The sequence below is a fragment of the Podarcis tiliguerta genome, assembly GCF_965153285.1.
Source record: "Podarcis tiliguerta genome assembly, chromosome: 5".
NCBI classification, from domain to species: domain Eukaryota; kingdom Metazoa; phylum Chordata; class Lepidosauria; order Squamata; family Lacertidae; genus Podarcis; species Podarcis tiliguerta.
In genome coordinates, this window is record NC_139538.1 from 19,101,175 (window position 1) to 19,113,408 (window position 12,234).

Below are 12,234 nucleotides of genomic sequence, written 5' to 3' on the forward strand. Positions count from 1 at the left end.
ATCTAACAAAGAATCGTTGAGATGTCTCCTACTGCCTCCCTTCCTCTTTCTTAAGATTCTTACTGGATACAGAGACAGGTGTCTACACCCTGCCTTTTTTGGTTTTTTCCCCGTCTCCCACAATCATCATTTCATTTCCCCTTTAGCATCATGAAGAGTTCTGAAGAACCCAAAAGCCTCCACAGTATTTTGTGACATTCTGTTTGGTCTAAACCAGTCTCCAGCTGTTTTTGGACTACAAATCCCACCATCCCTAGCTAGCAAGACCAATGGGCAGGGATGATGGGAATTTTAGTCCGAAAACAGCTGGAGACCCAAGGTTGGGAAACATTGGTCTAGACCTATAAAAGCTTCGCCTTAATATGGATTTTTGCATTTTTCATATGGGCCAACATGGCTACATTTACTATTTTAGAATGAAATAAAAAGGTGAAGCTAAAGGGACCCCTGACCATTAGGTCCAGTCATGGCCGACTCTGGGGTTCCAGTGCTCATCTCACTTTATTGGCCGAGGGAGCCGGCGGACAGCTTCCGGGTCATGTGGCCAGCATGATTAAGCTATTTATCTACAGATTCAAATAATCTATTCAGAGGCAGGGAACATCCAGCCTGCAGGCCTGGCACGGGTCCCCATTTGGCCTGCTAGATTGTTCCCTCCCCCCAATTGCATCTCTCCATCCCACACCTGACCTCATATGTCAATTCAGGTGTGCAGCAAGCATCTCTGTGGCTGGGTGAGCCATCTCCTTGCCCTATGTTATTAGCAAGGATGGGCAAAGGTGTAACAGGCAGGTGGTAAAGCATATATCTTCAAGCACCAAGGCTGGAATAAATGGCACTTGTCCAAGCAACAGTTGCAAGGTAAGATTATACAGTGGTACCTCGGGTTACATACGCTTCAGGTTACATATGCTTCAGGTTACAGACTCTGCTAACCCAGAAATAGTGCTTCAGGTTAAGAATTTTGCTTCAGGATGAGAACAGAAATTGTGCTCCGGCGGCACGGCAGCAGCAGGAGGCCCCATTAGCTAAAGTGGTGCTTCAGGTTAAGAACAGTTTCAGGTTAAGTACGGACCTCCGGAACGAATTAAGTACTTAACCCGAGGTACCACTGTAAAGCACATCTGATAAAAATACTGCACAGTCAGGTCAGAACAGAAGAGAACAACATAGGATGCAATCGTAACATCTGATGGGAAGGAGCAGGTTTCAAGGAGTGGCAGATCTGAAGCCCTGCTTCTTGTGTCGACCAGAGAAGAAGGCAGGGTGGAGCAGGAGAAGGCTGCATGTTCAAGCTCCACACCGCAAGTTGCTGGCGGCTGGACTAGCTTGGGACCCAGATGATCCTTTGCCAGCTCCGCTCTGCTCTGCCTCCTCCCCACCCTCCCCAATTTGGGGTAGGGGGGAATGCTGGCTCCAAAAAGTGGGGATCCTGCCAGCAGCAGCTTCCCCACATCTGTGCTTTCAGCAGACAGAACAGTGGTGGAGCGTACCTGATGGCAGGGCCCATCAGAGCTGGGTGGGAGGACATCTCCAGCTCATTCAGGGGTTTTGGTTTGCTCTGTTAATCCCAATGAATGAGGGCAATCAGTTTGAAAGATACATATGCAGACTATCACTGGCCGTAGGCATGGATAAAATTGTGCATACCTGGGCCTACAGGTTAAGGAGGGGGCTATCCTGAGCTACGTATCCATATCAAATGTATCCATTCTTAAGGAAATCAGCCCTGAGTGCTCACTGGAAGGACAGATCGTGAAGCTGAGGCTCCAATACTTTGGCCACCTCATGAGAAGAGAAGATTCCCTGGAAAAGACCCTGATGTTGGGAAAGATGGAGGGCACAAGAAGGGGACGACAGAGGATGAGATGGTTGGACAGTGTTCTCGAAGCTACAAACATGAGTCTGACCAAACTGCGGGAGGCAGTGGAAGACAGGAGTGCCTGGCGTGCTCTGGTCCATGGGGTCACGAAGAGCCGGACACAACTAAACGACTAAACAACAACAACATCCTGAGCTACAAGCCTATTACCATGAGAAAACCCTCTGGGTTTCCAGCAAAGGGTATTCAAAATTATTACCATCTCCAACCACGAGGCCTTATCTCCCCAATACACTTTTAAACCCATCCATCTTTAGGCACAATTATTTTCATATATTATGGATGTATGATATCCATCTTAGCTGTCCAACACTTTGAAGGCATTGTGATATTTGTAGCAGCCTAACAAGTGACAATCTGAATAGCGAACTGTTGGACCAGTGCCTCCTCTGGGAAAGAGAGGACAGGAAGAGGCAAAAGAGTTTGGGAACCACTGGTCTATAGGGTGCTAGTTGCTTGTCTGTAATTTATACCTATAGAATCATAGAATCATAGAGTTGGAAGAGACCACAAGGGCCATCGAGTCCAACCCCCTGCCAAGCAGGAAACACCATCAGAGCACTCCTGACATATGGTTGTCAAGCCTCTGCTTAAAGACCTCCAAAGAAGGAGACTCCACCACACTCCTTGGCAGCAAATTCCACTGTCGAACAGCTCTTACTGTCAGGAAGTTCTTCCTAATGTTTAGGTGGAATCTTCTTTCTTGTAGTTTGGATCCATTGCTCCGTGTCTGCTTCTCTGGAGCAGCGGAAAACAACCTTTCTCCCTCCTCTATGTGACATCCTTTTATATATTTGAACATGGCTATCATATCACCCCTTAACCTCCTCTTCTCCAGGCTAAACATGCCCAGCTCCCTTAGCCGTTCCTCATAAGGCATCGTTTCCAGGCCTTTGACCATTTTGGTTGCCCTCCTCTAGACACGTTCCAGTTTGTCAGTGTCCTTCTTGAACTGTGGTGCCCAGAACTGGACACAGTACTCCAGGTGAGGTCTGACCAGAGCAGAATACAGTGGCACTATTACTTCCCTTGATCTAGATGCTATACTCCTATTGATGCAGCCCAGAATTGCATTGGCTTTTTTAGCTGCCGCGTCACACTGTTGGCTCATGTCAAGTTTGTGGTCAACCAAGACTCCTAGATCCTTTTCACATGTACTGCTCTCAAGCCAGGTGTCACCCATCTTGTATTTGTGCCTCTCATTTTTTTTGCCCAAGTGCAATACTTTACATTTCTCCCTGTTAAAATTCATCTTGTTTGTTATCTTTGGCTAGCCTTCAGGTGAAGATGGCAATGAATAAAGCAGCTTGTCCTTGAGCTCAGTGGTCTGTTCTAGCTTTAATTTGTTTTTATCCTGAATAGTATTAAAGTTTTAAAGTCAGCTGGCTCAGCAGTTAAGGTCAGTTGGTATATACAGGCAAAGAGCATATCTGTAGGCTTAAAAGCCGTATCTTTTAACTGGAGGACAGGAACTGGGAAAACAGCTGTTCCTGATAAGGAACACTTAGAAGACCATCTTGCCCAAAGGATACTTTGCAGTTTTAACATGGTTATAGCATGAGCATCAGAGCTACAATGCTTCAGTTAAAGTGTCCGGAACTCCATTGCCAAATTTAGTCTGGGAATTGATGCTGGACTATTGTGAATCAGCAAGGGATTCAGAGGTAACTGCAAAGCAACTGTGGCAAGAAGAAATTACTATGTCTTACTTGCTAGCATTCCTCTGATGAAAGCTTAGTTAACTGGTCAATTGATCTGAACTTGTTAGGAGCTGAGACATATGCTCCCAGGCTACCTCAGCTTCCTCCATATTAAAAAACCTCAATTAGGCATAATAATAATAATAATAATAATGACAAAATAGATTCAGCCACAGCAGAGATTGTATAGAGATTTGCTGTACAAACTTTAAAGAGACCAACGTCTCCCAGCTAAACAAACAACAGAGAGGGTCTTTAGCAGAACCGACACATTGGGAAATGTAGCTTGGGCTTTGAATGCTTTAATTGTTGCACTGGTTGGGTTGGCAGAAACAGGAATTCTGACTGTAGCCCCACCGATAAGGCCTACCAGCAAAGAAACTGACGGTGGTGATGGTTTGAAGATACGTACATCACGACAGGGATAGGTCTGAGTTTACTAAGTCCCTATCAGATTCAGTAACCATTTACTGACATTTACCAAGATCAGAACTTGAACTCAGAAACCTGCTTTTACACCAATATGAATACTAAGGAGATGGACTTAGAGAAATAATAGTAAAGGTAAAGGTACCCCTGCCCGTACGGGCCAGTCTTGACAGACTCTAGGGTTGTGCGCCCATCTCACTCAAAGAGGCCGGGGGCCAGCGCTGTCCGAAGACACTTCCGGGTCACGTGGTCAGCGTGACATCGCTGCTCTGGCGAGCCAGAGCCGCACACGGAAACGCCGTTTACCTTCCCGCTAGTAAGCGGTCCCTATTTATCTACTTGCACCCGAGAGTGCTTTCGAACTGCTAGGTTGGCAGGCGCTGGGACCGAACAACGGGAGCGCACCCCGCCGTGGGGATTCGAACCGCCGACCTTTCGATCGGCAAGCCCTAGGCGCTGAGGCTTTAACCCACAGCGCCACCCGCGTCCCAAGAGAAATAATAATCTTTCTCAATTCAACCCCTTCAGATCCAAGGGTGCTGATAGTGGATGAGTATGCTGATAACCCACTTGCTATCTGCCAGGAAAATGATCTCAGCCTGTCACCTAATTGAATTTGTTGAAACACCAATCTGGAGTCTTTCAATGGAACTCTGGAGGCTTCAAGTCAGCACTCCACTTTTCCTGTTCTACAGCACAGATGGGAAGAAAAGGCAGCAAACGATGGTTTAATAAACATACCTTGGGAAAGTACTGAATGAGGGAGAGAGTCCAAATTCCAATGATGAAAGAGGTCCCCAGATTTTCTACAGGCCAGTGAAGAAACCCAACGGAATAATGAAAACAGAATCAGAGCTCAGGCAGGAATTCAAGCCATTGTAGGGGCTTCCCTGGATTTAGGAAATGGTTTACATTGTAAATACCTGTATAATTGTGACCAGAGAGGCAGTATCGAACTAACCTTTCAGGATCCTGCTGTATGGGATAAATTTGGTCTCTAATTCATCTGAAATCAAGCTGGATTTGAAGTTGCTGGTGTCTCTGGTAATTTCTCTTTCCTACATCACAGATGTTGGCAAATTGGATTTTAGAAAGGCAAAATAATATTAGAATTGGAGTTATCAGGGATCCACAAGGGAAATTGTGTTTTAATGCTCAGGAAGCTGGCAAGGCCTCTTTTTATTTTGTTATGTGCTTTAATATTATGGATGTACGTTCTGTATTATTTTATCAACACTATTGCTTAATACAAGTTTGTCACGGCTTTTGGCTAAAGCAATAAACTCAGGATCTATAAAATATGTACACATGCCGTATTGCCATAAATCGGGAACCACAAAATAAGGAGCTTAAAGAGAATACAAAACAAGAGCTAACAACAAATAACAAAGAACAGGAAATAACTAAAAGGAAATCGGTCCTCCAGTTTTTCAAACTAGACAACAGGCAAGGAGGGTTGCACACGTTGGTTCTGGGACCAGTGAATGATACTTGGACACTGGAGTGAATGTAGCCTCTTAAGGAATGTGTGAGGGCAAGGGCAACACTGAGGTGACCCCTGAAAAGGGGTAGCATCAGCATCTGCAGTGGTTGCTTGGTTTGTTGTTTTGGTAGTGATACAAAAATATAGCGACACATACCGCCAGCAAATGCACTGTATAGTACAGGGGTAGAAAACATGGTGGGCTCCAGCTATTTTGCCATTCAACTCTCATCATCCCTGATCTTTGGCCATGCTTGCTGGGGCTGATGGGAGTTGGAGTCATGGATGATTTAGCTGCGATTCCTGCACTGCAGGGGGTTGGACTAGATGACCCTTGGGGTTTCTTCCAACTGTACAAATCTATGATTCTAACTTCTGGAGGGTGCCACAGTGACTCCTCCTGCCTAGCACACATCCCATCTGGACCAAGGTAGAGGACATCTTTCGGCTCTGTTCTCTCCTGGCAGTAGCCAGAAACTGCTTTTGCTCTTTCTTTTAAAACTGTGCATTGCTGTGGGGGCCCCCAACTCTGCCCACACCCTCTTCAGTGGGAAGGGTTTCACTAGGTTAAAGCTCTGAAGTGTGTGTCTCCAAGCACATGAGAGAAATTCCCAGCTATCAGAAGATCATCTCCTGCCATTACTTTATGTTGACGGAATGTTAGTCACCACCCTCAACTAAATGTTAGTCACCAGCCTGGATTAGTAGCAATCAGTCTGCCCAAGAAAGGGAATGGCTGGCCAGCAACTCTAATATATTAGGATTATTATTCTTTAACGAAGTTATAAGTGGGTATGTTGGGTTCTGGATCTGGATAAAGTGAAGCCAGTCTACTGGTCTGCTTCAGACTCAGGATGATCATCAGCAAATCTGACTGCATGAGGAACACCAGTTGACTTGTGCTGCTGTATGGGCAACGTGGTGCCTTTGTCAAAGGGAAATGCTGGCAGGATATTTTAGGCAAGGATGCAGGTGGCGCTGTGGTCTAAACCACTGAGCCACTTGGGCTTGCCGATCAGAAGGTCAACAGTTCAAATCCACACGACGGGGTGAGCTCTCATTGCTCTGTCCCTGCTTCTGCCAACCTAGCAGTTCGAAAACATGCCAGTGTGAGTAGATAAATATGCACTGCTGCGGCAGGAAGAGAAATGGTGTTTTCATGTGCTCTGGCATTCGACATGGTGTCCCGTTGCGCCTAAAGCGGTTTAGTCATGCTGGCCATATGACCTGGAAAGCTGTCTGTGGACAAACGCTGTGTCCTTTGGCTTGTAAAGCAAGATGAGCGCTGTACCCCATTCATCTTTGACTGGAATTAACCATCCAAGGGTCCTTTACCTTTAGGAGGCAAGAGTAGGGCTTGGTCATCTCCTTCTATGTAAAAGGTGGGGAGTGGTGTTGGCCTGGTGAGATCAAATCTTTATCTTCCCCCAACCAATCCTGGTGAGACAACTTGGACATGCCAATTATCTGGTGTGACATGGATGTTGGGAGATTAACAAGTGGGTTGCCTTGTCTGCCTACCACAGTTGGTCCTTGGGGATGGGCAGGGGAGATTCTGTCCCAGCAGGATTGAATTCCTTGAACATCAGCTGATACCTGGGGAGTCCGATCCTGTTTCCCACAAGGTTTGGGCATGCCAGCTAGTTTTTCTTGGGTGGCGTGCTCAAATCAAGCAGGATCAAACTCCCCACATGCATCAGGTGACACGTGAGGGGTTCAGTCCTGCTTTCTGCAGCCATGCCACTGCCTGCCCCATACCTGACATCCCATAGGTGTGGGGCAGGGGACGTGGTTTCCACAAAACAGCCTTGCAGACCAAATGGGGAGAGCCAGACAACAGCTGGCTGATACAACGTGCTTCCTGGGACTTGCCTTAAATGACCACACAACTGGAGTGCCTTAAGGAACAAATGTGTCTCAGTGACATTCCAGTCCCCTATTAAAGTGTCATCAGCAGGGTGTGACCGAAGGAAATAGTTGGGCAGCCGCTCGATTCCCGAGCCAGTAAAACCAGAATGACATCACTTGGGTCCTATGGATCGGCTAATCCATTTAAACGATTTTCCTAATGAGGATATGGAAAGGCTACAAACTGATTAGTTTAAGCTCTTTAAAACCACATTTCCAAATGATGGGGAAGCTGTGGCCCTCTGGATTTACTGGACTCCAACTCCCAACAGCCCCAGCCACAATGGCCAATGGTTGGGGTGAGGGGAGTTGTAGTTTCCCACCCCTGATTTAAGGTGACATCAATTCTCTCCTTGGCTCCAAGCCACAAAGCTCATTAGGGCAATCCTAATTAGCAGTTCCAGAGGAAGCGGACCGCAGGCTCTGGCAAACACCACACACAGAAGATCACCTTTGTGCTTTGTTTTATGCAGAGCGATGCCACCTCCGCTTCTACATTTTATTTAGCGGGAAATGAAATGCCTAGGGCCGGCCCTGCCTCAGGCTGCAAATGCCAAAAGGACAGGGAATGGAAGAGAGCTGTATGTCACACAGCCTGGCCTGCATGCTGTGCTCAGTGTGCGGCCCGCAGGTGCAGGGGAGGACATTTTCTTCTTGCCACTGTTGAAGCAAAATTCAACTGCCAGGCTGGCCAGCTTTTGAGGAGATGTTGCCTCAGGGCCCTTCCAGACACTCATCGTGGGGGTTTTTTGTGATGGTGTTTGGGGCAGTTATATGCAATCCTGCTGGCTGCATCTGCCAGAATTGCAATTAATTAATTAAATTTATATACCGCCCTTCTTCCGAGGATCACAGGGCCAATACAGCAGAACTGCAGAATTGTAGAGGACAAGAATTGTAGAGGTCCTGTAAGGCAGAAATCTTTTGCCTAACATGGGGGCTTGAAAACACAACCCTGAGGTTAAGAGTCTCATGCTCTGCTGACTGAGCTATCCGTCTACAATATAAAACCACACAAAAAAATACATTAACTGAGTAACTCTTGCCACCCTTTGGGAGGCATATAGTTATGGGTTTGTTGGGGGCAAGGATCCCCTAAAATTCCCGGGTGCCAGGTTCTCCCCATAATTTCTGAAATTAGTAAATGTAGGGAACACATAGCCAGGACACTATCAATACAGGGTCCCCTATTTAATCTTGGTCAGCTTTCCATGTCTGCCCATCTGGCACACCAGGAGCAGGATTTTCTTTAAATATAATTTTTATTAGATTTTCGGTTCCACAATTTAGAATATTAATTTAGACAAATTTAAAATATCAATGACTTCCCTTTTTCTCTGTCCATGGTTCATTTTGCATACCATAAATCCCTGCATATTTTAAATAAACTAAACCGTTCAGTATTCCATTATTATTTCCATCAAAACGTATTTACACTGTTAAATTTATCTTAGTGCTGCCAGCGTTTTCAAGTGTACCCAATTTCCCCCCATATATTCAATAAACATTTTCCAATCTTCTTTAAACGAATGTTCTTCTTGTTCTCTTATTCTTTAAGTTAGATCCGCAAGCCACGCATATTCCATCAGTTTAAATTGCCATTCTTCTTTTGTTGAGACCTCGCTCGTTTTCTATTTTGGGGCTAACAAAACACTAATGGCATACATAAATTACCTTTTTTAACACCTGGGAATTTCCATCTGACAACAAAAGGACTCTGTGTTTTTTGGGGGGGAAAGGTACTTTTAAACATTTTTTTCAATTCATTATAAATTACTTCCCAATACTCTTTTACCCTTTTACAGGTCCACCACATATGAAAGAATGTACCCTTGACATCACTGCATCTCCAGCACTTACCTGATTCAGTCTTATACATCTTACCAAGTCTACTCAGAGTTAAATACCATCTGTAAATCATTCTCAAGTAGTTCTTCAAGGATTTTCTGGGCTCGTGAAGGAGGACTGGAGGGTGAATGAAGAGCATGCTGAAGGCTCATCAGTGCTACCACGATAGCGTCACCCTTGGTTCGACATTGCCAACCGCTTGTTCCTTTTCCTTTTGAGGAATTTTGTTTTATTTCCATTAAACAGGACAAATGACAAATATAACCGCACAGAATTATTTCAGTTACAAGCTTGCACAAAACAAAACAAAGCACACTGCAATACAGAAGCGAGGAGAGCAACCGGCAATGCAATATTGTGGGTGCTCAGCACCCATGCAGTTGGAGATTCAAGGATCCTATGCCTCAAGCATTATCTGTCTTTCAAAGAGTCCCTGTGTGGTTTCTCTCCATGTAGGACCTTGAGAGCTTGAGAGATATAAAGCATGCTGTCCCTTATTTATGCTCCCTGAACCGCAAGATAGCATAGGAGATTCTTGGCTTCTCAGGCCTGTAAAGTCCCTGGTATTTTGGGACCCCATTCATTGGGCTCCTGCCTCCTAGCCTTGGGTTCAGTGAGTCCCTGATCACCAGTATCAGGCTCGAAGCCAGGACCCTGATGCAGCTCCTCAGCCAGAAGTCGAGAAACCTCTGATTTGGTGTCTTGCCCACTGCTGGACTCCTAGGACATGTCAAGGAAGGCTGCAGATTCCCTGCCTTTGCTTGAAAGGCAGGGAAGCCTCTCAGGGCCTGGACCTGCTAAGCCTTAATGTAGAATTGTCACCTTTTTATGAGCAGTAGTGATCCTGGTCATTTAGCAACTGTGTGCCAGAAATATATCCAAGCAGGTGTATGGAGATGCTGTGACGGAAAAGCCTTTATCCATTGATCTCTTCCTGTAACTCAGCTTTAAAATGCATGGAGTTATCTTCTATAAATGGTAATTCAAAGAGTCAGAACACTGGGACAACTTATGCATAATTTCAGACACACCCCTTTGAGCAACATGTTGATTCAACTTCATCTGCATTCTGGTATTATCTCGCTGCTTCCCTTGCCAGGCCTGTTCCCCTCATGCCTCAACAGGCCTTTGGAGACAAAAGCCTGCCCTGCCAGACTAGTGCTTGGTTATCTGTGCTACGCCATCCTAGAGAGTATGGGTTTTTCTTTTTGGCATTCAGGCTTGAGGAAGCTCCCTGACAACCTTAAGTTTTTTCTTAAGTGAAGAGAATGATCAAACGCTAAACCCAACCTCTAGGCTCCGATCAGATCACATTCCACTTACAAGAGATGGTTATGCCTTCCGTCGATAGATGTCCACAGAATTTCCAGCCACACCTTGGGTGATTTCCTTTTCCTGATATGATTTGCAGAAGAACAAGATCTTAGGCGTTGTGTTCTACCACGAGTTGTTTGCTATGGGTGCAGGAACAGATCCAGTATGACAGTGGTTTCTGATCTTTCTGACTTCATGGACCACATTCCACACTGAGTTTTCTGCTGAAGAACTCCTGTGCACTTGTCATGGGAGCTCTGCACATTATGGAGGTTTCTGCAACCTGGTACCCACCCACCACCCCTGACCATTGGCCATAGTCCAAGTCACCTGGGTGAAATCAGCTTGAGATCTGGTGCGGTATAGTGGTCAGAATGTCGGACTGGGACCTGGGAGACCCTTCCCACAAACACATTTAAGAGGCTGTAGAATATTAATCAGCCGAAGGCATGGTGGAAGAGGAACATTTTCACCTGTCGCCTAAAAAGATATAACAAAGGCACCAGGTAAGGCTCCCTGGGGAGAGCATTCCACAAACAGGGAGCCACTACAGAAAAATCTCTTGTGTTGCCACCCTCTGGACCTCATGTGGAGGAGGCACACAATGAAGGGCCTCAGGATGAGTCCAGGGTGGCTTATATGGGGAGAGGTGGTCTATTTTTCTGAACTAAAAACCCCCAACTTAACATACTTGCTGAAAGAAACATCAGAGAAACGCACAGGGCTCACACAGGGGTTGTGTCTGCCATATAAAGCATAGAGATGTCCTCAGACAGAACTGTGTATACTGAAAAGTGCTTAAATCAAGATGGCAAGGGTGAGGACTGGGCGGAAGACAACCTGAACCAGTAAATCTCTGCTAGTGCCTGAGATGTATTAGGAGTTAGTGCATGGAATTGTTGCACATCTTACATCAGTCTTTGGGTGTGCAGTGTGGCTGACAATCCCACAGAAATCAGATTCGATTTGTTTCAACCTCTGTAGGTTGGATTGCAACACCAAAGTTCCATGAAATGCTGGGGCATGTGGTTGCTTAATTTATTTATGGTAAGATGTAAGAATTTAAGCAACATCTTTGTCTATGTGCCCAAGAAGTAGAAATTAGTAAGATGTGAGAATTTAAGCAACAACTTTGTCTATGTAGAATCACAGAATCAGAGAATCTTAAGAGCTGGAAGGGACCCCAAGGGTCATTTAGTCCAACCCCCTGCAATGCAGGAATCTCAGCTAAAGCATCCATGACAGATGGCCACCCAACCTCTGTTTAAGAACGTCCAAGGAAGGAGAGTCTTCTCCCACCTCTCAGAGTCTGTTCCACTGCTGAACAGCTCTTACTGTCAGAAAGTTTTTCCAAATATTTCATCGGAATCTCCTTTCTTGCAACTTGAAGTCATTGGTTTGAGTCCTACCCGCCAGATCAGGAGAAAACAAGCATGCTTCCTCTTCCATGTGTCACCCCTTAAGATATTTAAAATGGCTATTGTATCTCCTCTCAGTCTCCTCTTTTCCAGGCTAAACATACCCAGCTCCTTCAAGTGCTCCTCATACGGCTTAGTTTCCAGACCCCTGATCACCTTGGTTGCCTTCCTCTGCGCACGTTCCAGCTTGTCAACATCCTTCTTAAATTGTGGTGCCCAGAATTGGACACAGTATTCCAGGTGTGGTCTGAC

General features: G+C 45.7%; 1 long non-coding RNA gene across 1 annotated transcript in view; it reads left to right on the forward strand.

Moving 5' to 3' along the window:
* The window catches only part of LOC310678498, a 10,814-nt gene extending 1,300 nt beyond the window's left edge, over positions 1–9,514 (forward strand). The window contains exon 2 of the long non-coding RNA XR_014511779.1: positions 9,208–9,514. This is a non-coding gene — a long non-coding RNA (uncharacterized lncRNA). The remainder of the gene's footprint in view (positions 1–9,207) is intronic.
* Positions 9,515–12,234: the final 2,720 nt, after the last annotated feature.